Source organism: Urocitellus parryii, chromosome Y, assembly GCF_045843805.1.
Source record: "Urocitellus parryii isolate mUroPar1 chromosome Y, mUroPar1.hap1, whole genome shotgun sequence".
Classification (NCBI taxonomy): Eukaryota; Metazoa; Chordata; class Mammalia; order Rodentia; family Sciuridae; genus Urocitellus; species Urocitellus parryii.
This window is the reverse complement of record NC_135548.1, coordinates 14,495,060-14,510,251: the sequence shown is the minus strand read 5'-3', so window position 1 is coordinate 14,510,251 and position 15,192 is coordinate 14,495,060. Positions and strand designations below refer to the sequence as shown.

General features: G+C 38.6%; 1 pseudogene; it reads left to right on the top strand.

The window, feature by feature from the left end:
- The first annotated feature begins 10,254 nt into the window (after positions 1 to 10,254).
- On the top strand, positions 10,255 to 11,167 carry LOC144250936 (carnosine N-methyltransferase pseudogene; annotated as a pseudogene).
- The last annotated feature ends 4,025 nt before the right edge of the window (positions 11,168 to 15,192 follow it).

Below are 15,192 nucleotides of genomic sequence, written 5' to 3'. Positions count from 1 at the left end.
GACAGATGAAAGAAATTAAAGGGATATGAATAGAAAAAAAGACTCAAATTTTCACTATTTGCTTATGACATACTTCTATATTTAGAAGATACAAAAAATTCCCCCAGAAAACATCTAGAACCAATACATATATTCAGCAAATTAGGACATAAAATCAATACCCATGAAAAATGCATTTCTATACATAAGCAATGAATCTACAGCAAGAGAAATTAGGAAAACCTCCCCATTCACTCTCGCCTCAACACAAAGCAAAACCCAACAAACAAACAAACAATAAAAATAACACAAAAAAACTTGGGAATCAATCTAACAAAAGAGGTGAAAGACCTTTACAATAAAAATTAAACAATACCAAAGAAAATAATTGAAAAAGATCTTAGAAGATGGAAAGATTTCTCATGCTCTTGGATAGGCAGAATTAATATAGCCAAAATGGTCATAATACCAAAACATTAACAAAGATTTCATGCAATTCCTATTAAAATCCCAATGACATTCTTTTTGTAATTAAAAGCACCAGGCTAAGACTAATGCTGTCCCACATGGGGTCTCTCCCCTGGGGCCTCTCCTGACCCTCTTTCTAGCTTTGACTTATACTTTCCCTCAAGGAAGTCATTCTCTGGGGACCTTCAGGACCTTCTTTTTGCATGGGAATTTTTTTTATCTCCCAGGTTGCATCTACCTGGGAGGTTCTCAGGAAATTTATCCTGGATCCAGCAACTCAGGCAACTCTGGTCACACCAGTAACTGTGGACACATTGAGGAGCCATTCCCTCCTGGCACCCCACTGGAGCCCACAAGCGAGGTGGATAGGTCACTACAGGAAGCAATTGGGGTGCAACTGCTGCCAGTGCTGTGGCTGTTGCTCCTGCTGATCCTGATTTCATTATTACAGAGGCATGTAGAGGAGTATGGGAATCCCACTGGGATTGGCACTGAATGCAGAGTACAGACATTTGCACATGGGGTTGCATTGCCTGGGACTAAGGACATGGGTGTCCTGGCACACAAAGGAAAGATGCTGGGGCTGGCATCTGGGCCTCCAAATGTGGCATGTCTTGTGCTCCAGGTGCCCCCTCCTCTGCCTGCTCCTCTCCTTCCAGGGGCCATGCCACAGCACCATGCTTTTGGGCTCCCATAACAGGTACAAACTTTGGGGGCAATGCTGACCTGCCAATGCTGACCTCTCAGCCTGAAGTAGCCTCCCACATAGTACTTCACGCTCATCCATCACCTGCTGCAAGGCAACCTGAGTGAAGCTCAGCTGAGAGGTAGCATCATCATGCTCCTCACACAGCCATTGCATCTTAGAGGCCAAAGCCCAGCAAGCCACTTTGCACTCCTCACTCCTCCACCTGATCCTTAAGCTGACAGACCTGACTCCCCTGCTGATCCCCCTGCCTGGCCACCACTTGCACATGTTATCCACAAACTTCAGTTTTTCTCTTTTAGTACTACCTGTGTTTAATATTGGTAGTCATTGTGAAACTTACAGCTCTTTATAAGCATTTCAGTGAATGAATGAATGATACTCATTTCCCAATGTTTAGATTGTGATCCTAGTTTTCATTTGTATAGTAAATTGTTCATTTCCCATGAAGGATGAGGATGGAGCCAGACAGTATCAATTTGGTGACAAAGGATCTTTAGGTGTGTAGATATTTGAGCAGGTGAAGTCAGGTATTTAAAGCTGCAAGCGTCCACCAACCTCTGGTGGTCCTGGGGCTAACTTGGAGGTCCTGATAGGTTGGTCTAGGGCATAGGAGATGGCCACCAGGGTGCTCAGGCCAGTCTCCTGTTATCTACCTGACTCTGGAGGAGGCTGGGAATGTTTGCTGTGGTGCCCATATGGCTGGCCTGCAGCAGGATTCAGAGAATCTTCTGGCCATATTTCTGGGCCTAGTCTCCTCTGCAGGGTTTGGCAAGGAGCAGAGGGAGAGGCCTGGGTGTGCAGAGGCGAGGGCTTGAGACAGGACGCCATGGAGTGGAGACCCATGAGGTGCAGAAAGGGGTGAGAGTGGTGGGAGAGGAGAGGCCCTGCAGAGGGTGGAAAGAGCCTGAACATGCTCCAAACAAGGAGCTCCTGCAGGGAGGATCACACTCCAGCTCAGGCAGCCATTGACCTGGTTGGGGGAGCCATTCACCCAGTCTATACCCCACACCAGCAGTCCACTGAGGGCTCCTTCACAATGCCCTTTTCATCCAAATGTGGATAAAACCTACAGGACTGGGATGGCTGACCCAGCCCCTCTCAGCCTTGCTCATGATTAGGTGTCTGTTTCACTGTGGAAACCTCCCATCCTCCTCCCTGTCTCATGATCACTGTCATCCCATAGTGAGTGTGTTTGGTGCTGAGGACTGAGGCCATCTGTGTCAGCCAGACACTTGTGTTCAGGAGGATGCAGGAGTAAAATCTACCTGAGTAAATCTTTACTTCAGGAAATTCTTGAAAAAAAGTTGTCCAGAGAAACATTGGCTGCATTGAGCTCTCAATTTTCACCCATGCAAGTTGTTTTATTATTAAAAACTGATCATCATATCTTTTCTCCTCATATCCTCACCAACAATTATAGTTGCTTATATTCTCCATGATTGCCATTCTGAATGGAGTGAGATGAAATCTTAGAATGTTTTGATTTACATTTCTTTAATTGCTAGAGACGTTGGATTTTTTCATATATTTTTAATCAATTGTAATTCTTCTTCTATGACGTGTCTAGTTCTTTAGCTATTTATTGTTTGGGTCATTTGGTTTTGTTTGTTTTGTTTTGTTTTCTCTTTTTGTGTTAAGTTTTTTTTTTTAGTTCATTAGGTGCAACCATTATGGAAAGATGTATGGAGATTCCTCAGAAAACTTGAAATGGAACTACCATTTCACCTAGCTTTCTCACTCCTTGGTTTATACAAAAGGACATAAAATCAGCATACTTCAGTAATGCAGCCCCACCAATGTTTATATCAGGTCAATTCACAGTAGCTAAACTACGGAATCAACCTAGGTTCCCTTCAACAATTGATTGATAAAAAAGATATAGCAAATATACTAAATGCAATATTACTCAGCACTGGAGTAGAATGAAATTATGGCATTTGCTTGAAAATGGATGGAGCTGAAGAATATCATGGTAAGCAAAATAAGGCAATCCTTTTTGATAATGTTAATTCTGTTCAAGAGCAAGGTAGATATTTCTGTATTCTAAGATCTTCTATGATTTCTTTCTTTAGGGTTCTGTAGTTTTCATTGTATAGGTCTTTTACTTTTTTCTTTGATTCCCAATCATCTTATTTATTTTGAAGTTTATACAAATAGGGTAGTTTTCCTCATTTCAGTCTCAGAGGATTTGTCACTGGTATACAGAAGTGCCTTTGACTTATGGGTGTTGATTTTATATTCTGCTACTTTGCTGAATTTATTTGCTAGTTCTAGAAGTTTCCTCGTGCAGCTTTTTGGGTCTTCTAAGTATAGGATCATATTGTCAGCTAATAGTACTAATTTAAGTTCTTTTTTTCATATACATATCCCTTTAATTTCTTCCATCTGTCCAATTGCTCTGCCCAGTGTTTCAAGAACTATGTTGAATTAGAAGAACAAAAGCCAAATGTTTTATCTGATAAGTGGATGCTGATCTCTTAAGAGGGAGTGGGAGGAAAGAATGAAGTAACTTTGGATTAGGCAGAGGAGAGTGGAGGGGGTGTGGAGCTGGGCAGGATGGTGGAATAAGACAGACATTATTACCTTGTAAACATTAATGATTTTGTTACTGGTGTGTCTCTGCACCAGGTATATCCAGAGGAATGAGAAGTTGTGCTCCATTTGTGTACAAAGTGTCAAAATGTATTCTCCTGTTATGTAAAACTAATTGGAACCAATTTTTAAAAATTTAAAAGCATTGAAAGACTAGCCATAGATTAGGGCTGAATCCCATGATCATTCACACATTCTGGATTCTTGATCTCTTTCATGGACCTGTCTTTGCTTTATTTGGTGCCATTTTTCCCTCCTCTTAGGGGAGTACACTATGAAATTATCTACATCCCTGTCCCAGAATGTATCTCCACAAGGAAAAACATGTACTTGCTTTTATGCTACACAAAGTTTACTTTTGAACAGATTTAGGAGGCATGTGAGCATTTCTTCTTGGGTGTAAAAATATGGTGGTCTTGCTCTCCCCTAAGTCCCATGTGCACACTTCTTAATTGTATGAGCTGTTGGACAAACTTGTCCTCAGACACTGAGAACTGCTTTGGTCAGATCAGCATGGGTCATAATGTCCATGCCATCCTACAGGATCATAATCTTTTGTTTTCTCAGTTAAGGACAACCTGTCAAAGGAGGTTCTTTTCCTGACACACTCTGTTCAAATGCAGGGAAGAGAGTGTTAGTGTCTAATGCAGAAACCAGGTTCTCTAGAGACACTGTCCATCCAGAAAACTGTGAACTATTTGCTTCATGGTTATGGATAGAAGTGATATGACTTTCAATTTAAAATCCAAAAAATTATTTTTTTTCTTTTTCTTTTGGTACTACAGTTTGAACTCAGGGTAGTTTCACCCCTGAGGAACAAATTTAGCCCTTTTTTAATTTTTCATTTAGAAATAGGGTCTTTATTAGTCACTTAGGGCCTCCCTAAGTTACTGAGGCTGGCTTTAAACTTGGAATCCGCCTGCCTCAGTCTCCTGGGTTACTGGGGTTACAGGCATGCACCACCTCACCGGGCTTTAACAAATCCATTGAGATAACACAATTTCCAGTCAGTATCTCCACTCTTATTCCATATCTTGGATGTAGTAGGAAACCAGCTGAGTGAGTGGAGACCAAGGTCATGCCCGTGGCTCAGTGGGTGGTATACAGAATAACACTGGGCAGGTGTTTCCTGTCCCACATACCTTTCTGTGTCACCATGAGTCACTGCCAGCTGCTCCCACTGCCATGTGCTGTGGTACAGAAGTAGTCTCATCTGTGACCTATTTCCTGCTGGTGGACAGGTGGCTGGGTTTTCCATGTTGAAACCTGAAATCAGACCAAGGATAGTGTATGTCACTTGATATCATCATAATTGATAAGTAAAGGAGCCTGGCATGGTTTCTGCTGGTCCTAATGTCCATACTTATGCCCCAATTTGCCTTTAGAGCAGTGTTACTAGCTGTCTTACTGATGGCCAGATACTGAGGATGGCTGAGTCAGGTCAGAGGAGGCCAAGGTGACTCCACAGAGAAGAAGGAGAGGTAGGATTAACATTGAGAAAGATTTCCAAAGGATTTTCTGCCTGCCTAGTCCAGACTCACTTCAAGGATGCTCTTGGCTTTCTGGTAGCCCCCTCCCTTCAGTGTAAGTCCAGTGTCCCATGGGCTGACTGGAGCGTGGTGTCATTGAGCACGTGAGCAGCAGCCCCTCTCTTCTGGCAGTTATGGCCCCTCAGACTCACAGCAACCAGTAAGCAAGTGTGGGGCTAAAATCCTGAGGATCCTGCCCCCTAAAGGCAGAGCCATGCTGAGCTGAGAGCCAGCTCCAGGTTGATACCAGAACTCTGGGCTCCATGGGTCGGTCCCTTGAGGAAGAACTTGTGCAGTAACAGAGAAGCCCTAGAAAGAGGGGCGTGCAGACCAGGGTGGAGGTTCCCCTGAGTCTGCATTCTGATGCCTAGGCTGGGCTGGCTTCTAAAGTCTTCTCTTGTTCCAATGTAAGAGATTGCTGTCCATCATGCAGATTATCCTTAGCTCCAGGCAGATTCTGGAGGAGATTTTTGATAAGCAGCACTTATCCACAGGGGAAAGGGAGAGGAGGGACAGCCCTTCACACTCACCCTCAGCCCCTAGGATGATTCTTCATGGTGTGGTCTCCTAGCTTCTGTTGACAAATGCTGCCCAGACTGTGACTTCTTAGATAGACTCTGTGCTCAGGAGGGCCTGGAGGTCATTGGGATTATCAGGAGATTGAAGCACATGCAGGTAGGAGGACACCTGCATGACCCAGGTGCTCTTTGTTCCAGTGCAACAAGCTCTTATAAGAAATATTCATGATAGTTCTTTTGTATAACAGTATTCTGAAACAGAGGTCATATAAATGTGTATTACCATCTGAAGCATAGTAGATACATTTTTATAAAGAATACTTCTGAGTAGTTATCCTAGGGTCTGATCTTCAGAGAACAGTGGGTGAGATCAGCATCTTTTTGGCTAGGAGAATGGCAACCAGCATGTTTTTTTCTCTTGGTTGATATTTTTCTATCTCTTATCCCCTGCCCCACCCCCTGCAATTCATCTATACTCCCCTCTTCTTCACTATGTAATATAATAGTAATGTTGCAATATTTAGTAATTAATTTCTCAACAAGTTCCAGATCATTACTATGATTTTATACTTGGGGTTAGAGGAACTGTGAAAAACAGTTTTAACTAGTTTTTGTTTCTCATAAGGTTGATTAGTATATGGTTTGTTCTGAAGTGCTTGTATAAACAGGGTTTAATGTTTATACCACTCTCTCATGTGGTGCTGATGGTGAGAAGAGAAGAGGACACACATTGAGTGTAGTAAGTATGAGCAACTTGATATTCTCCCAACCAGATTCTCTTAAGAGAAAGCAGCTCATGAAATAGTCCCTTGTATAAAAGTAGAAGCAATAATCATCCCAGAAGATGAATAGACATATAAGTGAAAAAGTATCAAATCAAATAATCTCCAATTAGCTCACAACACTGATCAACAACTGATCCCATTGACATCACAGTTAAGGAAATAATGAAGAAAGAATTTAGAAAGTTTGTACTTAAAATGTTCAGTGACTTAAAAGATTTAAGGAATGAACTAGAGATAAAATACAGGAAGTGAATGATCATTTCAATAAAAAGAGAGATTCTTAAAAAGAACCAAATGGAAATCCTGGAAATTAAAGACTCAATAAATCATTTTTGAAGGCAGAATGTCAGGCTTTGAAGATAAAGTATATAATACTGAACATAGAGTCAAAAATAAAGAAAAGATATTAAGTAACCCTGGCCAGAATATTGAAGAAATCTGAGATAACATTAAAATACAAACTAAAGGAGTGCACAATTTTTTTCAATGAAATGCTCAGAAAATTTCCCAAACCTTAGGAACAAGGAGAAAATTCAGACTTCAGTCACCCAAAAGGAGCTAGGGGAGGACTGGGGCCCATGAATCTCGTGGTAAAGTGGTGGTAATGTCCAGGAGCAGGTGGCACCAGCAATGGGGCCTTGCTCAGAGCAGAGTGCCCTGGGTGTTAGCCTGCCCTTGGCTCCCTGGAAGAGGACACCAGTGACCAGTTTGAGAATGGCAATAGCAACAGAAGCAGATGCTCAAATGCTTCCCTGTATTTTTTAGCCTAAGACAGGGGAGGCCAGGCCATGTGGCCCAAGTAGCTGGATGGGGTCAACTGCACAAGATGGGAATTCTCTAAACCAGGATATGGAGGCTATTCACTAAGCAGGATAACCAAATTTTTACTGTAGGTTTGGACAATGCGGGGGAAACTAGCATCTATAAAAACTTTCTTTTTTTATTTTCAAAATTATAGATTCTCCTTAAAAATTTTAAAGAAGAAAATTATACTACATTTAAAAAGATACTTAACTATCACAATATTAATGTAAACCATAGTTTCTTGAAACATTTGAAAACATCATAGAACATAAACTCTTTCTGTCAAAAGGATGTTAGTTTTCCATTATTTTTATAATTTCTTTAGCTTTGCTCCATGTCAAGGGAAAGTCTTTTTTGTGTGATTAAAGATGTGGAGTGCAAATATCTAATCAATTTCCTTCAAATAAGTATTTTTTTTAGTTTATATGATAAATATGGAAGACTGGGGCCAGTTTTCAATCTTCATTTTCTATTGTCTGAGCTTCCATTTCACTTATTCTCTTTTTGGCTGTGGTGTCAAAATATGGTTACAGGAGAAGTTTAGCTTTAAAATGGTCACACTGCATAAGAAGTATAATAGTCACTTGGTCACTTGCATAAGAAGAAGACCACAGAAGCCATAAGTGTGATTTAACAATATTTGACACATTTTAACTCAAAAAGAGTATAAAAAGGAAACAACAATTGGTACAACTCAAGTAAGTGTTTGCCATTTTTTTTTTAATTTAACATTCAAAGTTTGCTTAGATATCATCTTTTCAGAGTGGTATTCAGTGACTTCTTGATTTTTAATTGCTAATTCTCATCTATTTCCTGGGGAAATATCTGGTAGAAAAACTGAAAAAAAAATGAAAAAAAAAAATAAAGCAGACTTTTAAAAATAGTAAAAATAGTGGAAAGTAAGGGTTTACATTGATATGAAGTGGGAAAACATACTTCAATAGTGATATCCACCTTTAATAATTTTATATGAATAAAATAGTACATATATCCTCTACAGTAGGAAGTAAGGTAGAAGAGATAGTGATTAATGATGTACATTTCCTAATGTGGGACATTGGTGGCCAATATTCTTCCTGGAATACTTATACTAACACTGTCTTCATAATAAAATTAACGAAAGTGTAAAACTACCAAAGATCAATGAGATTTTTGGTCCTTTTAGAAGATAAGACTGATATACTCTAAGCCAAATTAACTAAAAGAAAGAGAAAGAGTCAAATCAACAAAATCATAGATGAAAAAGGAGATATCACCACAGACAATTCTGAAATTCAGAGGATCATTAGAAACTGTTGTGAAAACTTATATCAATAAATTAGAAAATCTAGAATATATTGCCAAATGCTGAAACACATATGACTGACCCAAAATGAATCATGAGTATCTGGAAAATTTGAACAGACCAAGATGAAGCAATATAATTGAAGCAGCAATTAAAGCCTTCTAACGAAGAAAACCTAGGACCAGGTGGATTCTCAGCTAAGTTCTGTGAGACTTTTAAAAAAGAACTAATGCCATTTCTCCTCAAAATTTTCCATGAAATCGAAAAGGAAGGAACACTGTCAGATGTCACTCTATAAGCCAGTGTCACCCTGAAACCAAAACCAGACAAAGACATATCAGACCAATATTCCTGATGAAAATTGACGTGAAAATCCAAAATAACAAACTGACATGCCACATTTAAAATCACTTAGGAAGATAGTACAACATGATCAAGTGTATTTTATCCCAGGAATGTAAGGGTGGTTCAACTTATGCAAATCAATAAATGCCATTCACCACATGAATTATGTGATTATTAAGTATAAGAATCATGTGATTATCCCAAGTGATGCAAGAAAACTATACAAAAAAGTCCATCACCCATTCATGTTAAAAATACTGGTGAAACCCTAGTGTTTAAAACACTAGGAATGGAAGGAAATTATTACAATACTGTAAAGGCTATATATGACAAATTCAAGGCCTACATCATACTTAGGGATAAAAACTGAAGACATTTCCTCTAAAATCAATAACAAGACAGGGTATCCACTTTCATCACTACTATACACTATAGTCCTTAAAAGTATCACCAGAACAATCCAGCAAAAGAAGGAAATTAAAGGGATACAAACAGGAAAACAACTCAAATTATCTCTGTTTGCTGTTGACAAGATCCTATATTTAGAAGTCCCAAAAAACTCCACCAGAAAACTTCTAAAGTTGATAAACAAATTCAACAAAGTAGCAAGATAAAAGGTCAACTTACATAAATTAATTGCTTTCCTCTTCTCCAGTAATGCATCTGCAGAGAGAGAAATCAGGAAAAGTATCTCTTTCACAATAGCCTCACAAATACTTGGGAATAGAAACTGGGGTTAGTAGCTCAGTGGTGGAGCGCTAACCTAGCATGCATGAGGCACTGGGTTCGATCCTCAGCACCAAATACAAATACATAAAATGTATTCATTTACAACAAAAAACTATTTTTAAAATACTTGGGAATAAATCTTATCCCAGCTAGCCAACCAACTTATACTGCAGACCTTCCAATTTACATATATCTCTGATGCCCAGGTACAGGCAGTGTCAGAGAATAGATAATTTGGTAAGACATTGAGATCAAACTTCATATACTACAAAGATAACACTCAATATTAGTTTGACAATTTGCAAGAATTTTTTGTCTTACATTCATGCAAATTTGTTAATTATATCATGAAAATATACATTAAAGCACTTTATTGTTAATCTATATACTTGAAAGCAACTACAATCACTCCTTGAAGGCCATACAAGCTCAGTACCTGAAAATCAGTCAGACCCCAGTGTGTTTGGAACCCTGAGATTGGTGGGGGCGGGGTGGGCAGCCTGTTCCAGGCATGTCTGCGACGAGCGCCATCTGGAGGAAATTAGCCACCACAGCGCTTTCAGTAGCTAGGATCAGCAAGGCTGAGATGCCTAGGGCCAAGCAGGCAATCCAGCAACACTGTTGCCTCCCACTGACCCTTTCTCAGCTGCACAAGAGCTGCAGGGGAGGCTTAGGCAACCTCCGTCAGAGTAAGAAAAATGCAAGTGCGGTTCTCTGCCTGGCTTTTGAGCTAATCATTAAAGAAATTTTGAATTTTTTTAAGACAGATGGGATCCTACTAAAGAACTTATTCTGATACCTGTTGCTGAACTAGGAAATCTGGACTGGGAATTAGCTGTGCTAGGTGATCCTTGTCAAGGGTAGGAATTAAGTGTTTTTGTTGTTGTTGTTGTTGTTGTTGTTTAGGCTCTTTTATCTCAACCTTGTTCTGAACACATGTTCTAAAATTAATAAACATACACTTTATTCCTGGATCTACCTGTTTAGCAATAATGGCAGATCAGAAGCCACTAATTTTTTCCCTGATATTGACCCCCACAGTCTTCCTCCTGGTTCTAAATTTTGTTTGACAGCAGAAGATTTTCAGGAGATTTATTCATAATGCAGTAGGTAGCAATATATTGCCACCTGTTTCTGCATAGGCACAGCTCACAATGTAACTGACTATATTGATACAATATGAAACACATTCAAGCCAGGTGAATTTTGATAAATCTTGGTTCTCTGCTGTACCACTTTGAAAATTTGGCAAAGAATTTTCCATAGAATTGAGCTATGAGGATATAAACAATGTTGTTCTGCAAAATAGATTCCAGGTACAGGTGGACAAAGAATACGTATTGTCAACATAGACTGTGAAAATTTTCTCTATGATGAAATACTACTATGAATTTGTCTTATTTGTAGTTCATAAGCCACAATAATGGTTTTAGGTTATATCACTGAGAAAAGTTTAATAAGAACAAATGCTGAGATAAACAACTCAAAATCAACTATCAGTAATTACAAGACATCAAATCAGTGGTGCCTTCTTATTCCTAATAATATGTAGAAATAGTGTCTACTCACTTTAAGTTACCAATTCTTTTGTTCATAAATAAAGTATGCAATGCAGGTTTCCATTGCACAAGTAAAAATGGAGGAAATAACCTTCTTATATACTTTTTCACTGAAGCCCACAATTGTCTCTCAGTTGAAAAAAAACTAATCTCCAGTGTCTTCATGAAACTGTCACAAGTCTGCCATTGTAATGACTGATTGTATTGAAGTCTATAATAATCGCCTTTGTATTATTTTATATGGATTTCATATGCTATTTTTGGAAGTTTAAGATTCCATTACATTCAACATGTGGAATTGTTGTTTTATTTGCTTTCTTCCTGAGCAATCTATATATAAAATATAAATTTATTCATTTTTCTTCCAAATTAATTGATTGTATTTTTTCTGGTTCACCTGAATTTAGAGAAGAATCAGCTATTTAATTTGTATGAAATATTAAAGTTAATCAGTAAAATATAATTGGGTAATTAAGTCTTTTATGCACATTAAATAGAACACTTTATGAAAGCAAACTCATCATGGATCACTTTGAAATGATCTCAACATTCTAAGTAAGGCACAAAAGTCTTTTTAAAAGTAGCACTACAAGAGTGGAAAATAAACATCTGCCCATTTGAAATGTATGATTTCAAACTAAAAGTGAATACACTTTGTCCAGTGTGATGTTTACAATAATGTACTTTTTAAAAATTTTTTGGATTACCAGGATCATGAAAGGAAGCACTTTTTTAGTTAATCATATACTAGTAAAAACTGTCATAATGTTATTAATATGGAAAATCTTGACTATGAAATTCAGGGATAAATTATCCTCTGTGGTGTGTCCTTAAGAAGAAGGAATTCATGTCATTTCATATTAACACAATTTTGTTCCTTGATAGATGGAGCTTAAAAATTACACATGCTGCCATAAATTACTACCTTTAGCAGATCTTTATTAGGTGGAGTTTTTTTTTCTCTCTCTCTCTCTTCCTTCCTTCCTTTCTTTTTTTTTATTTTAATGTTTGTAATTCTGTTTTCAATCTCTTGGAGAGTAAAGGTGAATAATGTTTTAACCTTTTCTTGGAGAAAAGAAAGAACTTTTATTGAATATATTTATAGACGATTATGATTGCTTTAAATTATCTCTTTGGCAGTTGGATTAGAGAGACTTAATGTGCTGGTAACATAAGTGTCATGGTTTTTATAAGAAAATTAATTGTAAATCATTAGATCTGAAGGCAGGTTCTGCATAGAGTGAGGGAGCACTTTGATCTTTATTCCTGGTATGCACGGTAGGGTTCCACGAAGTTAATTTGACTTGTCAATTTAGAGAAATCTGAAACCTGAGGTTTTTCAAAACAAAACTATGATATTTTTATGTCCCTCAGTACTTGGCAGGCATATATTTGGTAGAAATTCTTATCACTTATTTGAAAAAAAAAACTTGAAATTAACTGCAAAATGGGAAAAAAACAAAATTATTTTTAAGAAAAAATTAAGGAGCATATATATTTAAAAACATCCGTTGAACAGCAAGGAATGCATGCTGGTTTTGAATAATTTTAAAAATGCCTTTTATTCGCTCACTAGCGTTTTCTCAACTTGTATCAAACCAAAAGATCTTTTTCTCACAAAGTCAAAAACAGATCAAAACTGATGGATTGTTTTTGTTACCTAATTTTTGTTACTATCAAGTTTTATCCTTTAATAATGTTACCTACATTTTCAAATTATAGAATAAATATTAGTTAACTCCTAAGTTAGATATTTTATTTGTTTTAATTTCTCACTCATGAGTGTTGATTTTAAATGTTCTATAAATATTTGCATCACTTTTTTTCTTGTAGCTTTTCAGTTAAGATATTTTAAACTCAAAAATGTGGTATCAATGAATAATAGAAGAGTCATTGGAGGACTTACTTAATTCTGTATTTCTGAAGTTTAGTCCTAGCTGCTAAACTATGTAAGCCTTAACATTTCTTTCTTAAATTAGCTTTAACCACAAATGAATAATTTTCAAAATGATGAGCTGTTGATTTATGGGTGGCAGGACCATTCTGTCTTGGTATTTTCTAGGCTGGGGCATAGGCACAAAAGACAATGTGACCAAAAGGAAAATCAGGGGCAGACATCTGTTCAGTGATCATGATCCTGGATTCTAAGGGTGGTGATTCTCCACCCCTTCGCCCAAGTAAACAGGTCAGAAGACATAACTTATTAAGGCTGTGTTGACTTACTGCATAGGTAAGTTCCTCCTCCCAGAATCTGGATGTCACAGCAGCATCAAGTCTAGTGAGGCAACTAGATAAATTACACACTCATCACAGAGTGGACAAGACAAAAAAGTTGGCTATAGGTCTTCTTGTACACATCTTGGGGATGGCTCTAGAACTAGGACCAGGTCCCTGTAACATAAAACCATCTACTCACGACATAGGGACCCTCTTCTAGCCTATGTACATAATAAAACCATCACTGCCCTTGTGTGCATCTGAGTGTGTGCATATATGTATATGTGTGCATCATTATAAAGTGTGTGCCCAGCTGTGCCTCCCATTCTGGCCTCATGCCCTCCCCTGACCCTAGATAACCTGTACAAATTCTGCTACAACAAAAGCAATACCTATGTTTAGCATAATTTTCTTAGTTTGGAAGAAATGTTCTCAGTTATCCTGTCAATAGAGTCTCCTTGGGCCTCAACTATATCTACATGTATGCCTTTTTAATTTTGTTTTCAAATTAAATGATATAATAACAGAAAGGGTCTCATTAATTGAAAAAAGTCTCCCCTAGATCTCAGTGAGTGAGATGATTCTTGGAGTCTTGACCTTCCTCTAGAGAAATTTGGAAAATGGGATCAACAAATAGTTGTTTTTATGTGTGGTGGGAGAACACTTCCCCCATAGAGATGGGAAGGAAGTCCCCAGTTTGAAGAAAGGACACACTGAGTTGATGGGGAAGTCCTCCACTATGCACTGCAAATGTGTGTGGTGGAGTAAAATAGTTGTAGCAGAGGTGACACTGAGGAGGAGGAAGAAGATGGTGATGGTGATGGTGATATACACACAGTTGGCCTGCTGTGCCAGAGCAACACCTGTTCTGATGACATTGCTACTACTGCTATTGGAGGAGAGGAAAGCATCAGTCTTGATTCCTGCATAAAATGTGAAGGTGGGAAATGCACCAAAATGTGTCACAAAAATTTCTCTAGCCCTGGATACATTAAAGAATAGCTATAGTTTATTCAATAGGCTCCACTTTCTATTAAACACAAGGCTGAGAGACAGATTTTCATACTAAGACTCAGTTACAGGAAATACACCAGTGTCCCTCCATGCATGGGACAGAAGCTACCTCTCTGTGCTGTGCAGGACAGGGTGCAGCTGGCACAGTGAGGCAGCACTCCTGTCCACATTATTGCAGGTGACAGAGGCTTTTGGTGTCATCTAGAGGGAAAGGCAAGCTCTTTGTCTCCTCCATCAACAGATAGCAGGTCAGAGGATAGAGCTGCCCAGGATAGACAAAGGGGAGGCCAGGGTGGGGGTTTAGAACAGAAGATTAAGAGTCAGGCATTGAACTGGAAGTCAGGACAGTCCATCCTATGCCCTGGACTATAATCTGAGTCTGAGGGCCGAATCTCTGGGTCTCTCCAGGACATAGAACAAGACTCACCTAAGAAAGGCACTGGAGGAACCTGGCCTCAGGTATCAGCCTGAGTAGATTTTGTAGGGCTGAAAATTACACAAGACACAAAGCTGAGATGCAGGTACCTTAGAAGGGATCTCTGGAAGGTAGGTGTATAAATATCCCTTAAGCAAAGAGGATCCTTTCACTTAAGCAAGTTCAGGCCCATGATCATACCTGAGGCCCTGAGGCAAATAAGATTGTAGAGCACTCTGAAGAG